We start from the raw sequence: 3,512 nt of genomic DNA, 5'->3' as shown, positions 1-3,512 counted from the left end.
CATATAATTTAATATAATCCTAACCATAATCTTATGGGAATAGGTATCATTATATCAGTTTTATGGATAAGAGAACAAGCTCAAAGATGTTAAATAACCTTATCTGAGTTACACAGATAATAACTGGAAAATTTGAAAAAACAATTCATTATATCAAACTTTAAAGCTTTTTCTACTATATTAGGTTGCTGGCTTGGATGGAGCAGAGGAAGCAATACTTTTTTAAAAAAAAATTTTTTTTAACGTTTATTTATTTTTGAGACAGAGAGAGACAGAGCATGAATGGGGGAGGGTCAGAGAGAGAGGGAGACACAGAATCTGAAACAGGCTCCAGGCTCTGAGCTGTCAGCACAGAGCCCGATGCGGGGCTCGAACTCACGGACCGCAAGATCGTGACCTGAGCCGAAGTCGGACGCCTAACCGACTGAGCCACCCAGGCGCCCCAGGAAGCAATACTTTTTTGAAACAAACTCATGCTAACCAATAAGCACTTGCTCTATCAGTTAGTAGAACAAACTGGTAAGGGAGAAATTCTTACACCAACTTCATAGATGAGACACAGAGAGGTTAGGTACCTTGCTGATAAACTCATATTTATTCATCCATTTATGTACGTATATATTTATTTCCATATTAAAAGGCTACAGAGGACTGAATATGAGGTTGAACAAAGCATGCCTTGTCTCTGCCCTCATGGAGATTGTAGACTAGCTTAAGAGACACCATAATTTGTGATAAATGCTGTCAGAACAAAAATAACAGGAGAAATCTAAGTTGGAACTCAAAGAAGGCTTATCCAGAGAAGTGACACTTGAGCTAAGACACAAAGTCTGAGTAAGATTCACAATGTAAAAAGTGAGAGGAAAAGCATTCTGGGCAGAGGGAATATCATGTGAAAAGTTTATGAGGTAGAAACAACTTGCACTTACAGGAACTGGAAGGACAGTGTGGCCATCATGGAGGACAAGGAGTGAATGGTACTGATGCTGGAATCAGTAGCCATATGACTGAGGTCTCTGATGGCAAAATCAAAGATTCTTGGCAATGCTGCTATGTCAAAAGACAGAGAAAGAGATCCATTTTGCATATTAAAAGATCATTCTGGGTGTTCTGTAAATAGACCCGCTTTGTTGTGGTGTGGTTCAAATGAGAACAAGTCATAAAATTAATTGAGAGTGGCAACAGAAATGTAGAAATGGAGAGTAATTTTAAAAATAAGTTTGGATTTAGAATCAGCAGGGCTTCATACTGATGGGGTGAAGACGTAATGACAAAGCTATGTAGAAAATGATTTCTAACTTTCTGTCGTTTAGAAACTGGATGAAGAGAGACTAGAGGGCCATATGCTGAGGAAAGAAACATTATAGAGGAAAAGATTGAAATATGGAACCTGGGGCTTTGGTGGAAATATATACGGGTGGGCTTCCTGAGCACAAAGATCTTTTTTTAATCCATGGCGATAATAGAGCTCACCTGAAGAGACTGCCTAGAATGAGAAACAAAGAAAGCCCAACAGGTTAAGCAGGAAGGGAGCCAGGAAGTGAGCCTGAGCAGGAGAAGCCAGAGACATACAGGAAATCAGAAGCGTCAGGGTGTCATGGAAACCAAGGAAAGAGGGAATTTCAAGGATGGGATGGTCAGTCGTTGAGTCTTTCAGCAAGGGCCAACAAGGTGCGGAGAGAACAGTGTTCTCCATTTGATCAAACCCCAGGGACAGTTTCAGGCCTGTTCTACTTCTAAAAATCTTGACAGTAAAAGTACATAGGGAATCAGGGTAAAATTTGGAGATTTGGAGTTAGAGGAGCATACTTTTTAGAGCTCTGTAGTAGAGACTATTCAAATACTAATGGGAAAAGTACAAAAAGGAGGATTAATGATCTGCCAAAAATAATAGGTAAAGGGAGGATAAACATTTTTGAGAAGATGAGAACAGGTGGAGGAACTTTGGCAGAAGAAAGGACACTTTTCCCATTCAAACGGAGGGAATAATAAAGGACAACAATGGTGACAGCTAACACTGTTTTGCTATACACTATCATTTTTGATGAGTGGCAATGTATATGTACATTGTGTTTATATGTAAGTATGTGTTATATGTACGTATGTGTTATATGAATGTTATCTTAATATATATTAATTTGATTAATATATTAACCTCCCTAATAACTTTCTAAGATTGGTATTCTTATCGCCACTTTATGTATGGGTGCAAGAAGTATAAGCGATTTGCCTAGGTCGCACAACTAGGGAGTGAAGAAATGGGATTTGACATAGAGCCTAAGCCAAGAACTGCAGACCTCCTGGTAGGAAAGTGAATTCCTTCTTATCTGAGTACTTCTACCTACGTGATGTACAAGGCGAAGGCATGGACTAAAGGGTGCAGGGATGGTAGTGGTGAAAGAGATAAAGGGAGATTTTAAAGTGTATGAAATAGTGGCTAGAGAACTTGGGAAAGCATGCTTACAGGCGAAGGGTGAAATAGATGCTCATGTAGTGGTCGGTCCTCATTTGCGTTTTGTGAGAAGTAACTTACAGTGATACCAGTCAGCCTGGTTTTGTGACTGAATACCTTCCATAAGGTATTCCATAAGATGCAATATGAATCCAGGTAAAAGAAAGTGGATAGTTGGGTTCACTCAGGGCCAGAGCGTTTTGGGTTTTATTTTGTTTTGGCAAGGAAGTTGGAAGTCGACGATATTTGCGAAGGAGTAGCAAATCAAGAGTGTACTTGCTTTGGAAGCACATATACTAAAATTGGAACGACACAGAGAAGACTAGCATGGCCCCTGCACAAATCAAGAGTGTAAACCTAAATCTATCTACATTTTATCCAGCCCCACTGCATTGCCACTAAGAATTATTGGATTACTCTCAGTGAGCAAAAAATTTAATAATGATGCATCAAACCATAATTCTGTAAGATTAAAACAATAAGAAAAAATATTTAAAAAGAGGGAACTAAAATAGCTACCTAGCTAGTTACTCATAATATAATAATATGCTGTGATTGGGGAAGTAGTAGAAAGTCTTCTAATTTACAACAGTATGTTTGAATGTACTTACACTTGGAGAATTTTCCAGGATTGCTAGCAATATTATGCCCCAAGCACATTGCTGAGATTTCCTGTATTTTTTCCAAAGCATTTAACTTTCGAAGTAAACTGCATTTTCCTATACATTTGCTATATTTTCCCTTAAATTCTTTGTTTTCTTAAAACTATTTCACATATCTATTTCATCCTTGCTAATGGACACCAGCAAAGTTACAATTTCATGGACATTAATGTTGATTAAAATAGATTTTCTATCATTTATGTAGGAAAGACATGATACATAATTGCTCATAAAATTTAAGCAGCAATGGTGTGTAAATTGATTCCTTTAAGAGAAATGTGCAGTTTTAAGGTCACTATTTCATGCATGCATCATTCATTACCCATGGTGACACTATATTGCCTATTCAAAGTTATCTCAAAGCCAGAAACAAATAAAAAGCTAGGCCTAAGCTGGTG

General features: G+C 37.9%; 1 non-coding gene across 1 annotated transcript; it reads left to right on the top strand.

Annotated features, from left to right (window-relative positions):
- Positions 1 to 2,724: 2,724 nt before the first annotated feature.
- On the top strand, positions 2,725 to 2,829 carry LOC125920509 (U6 spliceosomal RNA). The gene has a single exon (XR_007457098.1). It is a non-coding gene; the product is annotated as a U6 spliceosomal RNA (small nuclear RNA).
- The last annotated feature ends 683 nt before the right edge of the window (positions 2,830 to 3,512 follow it).

Source organism: Panthera uncia, chromosome B4 (genome assembly GCF_023721935.1).
Source record: "Panthera uncia isolate 11264 chromosome B4, Puncia_PCG_1.0, whole genome shotgun sequence".
Taxonomy (NCBI): domain Eukaryota; kingdom Metazoa; phylum Chordata; class Mammalia; order Carnivora; family Felidae; genus Panthera; species Panthera uncia.
The sequence above is the reverse complement of the archived record's forward strand: the minus strand, read 5'-3'. Positions and strand labels throughout refer to the sequence as shown.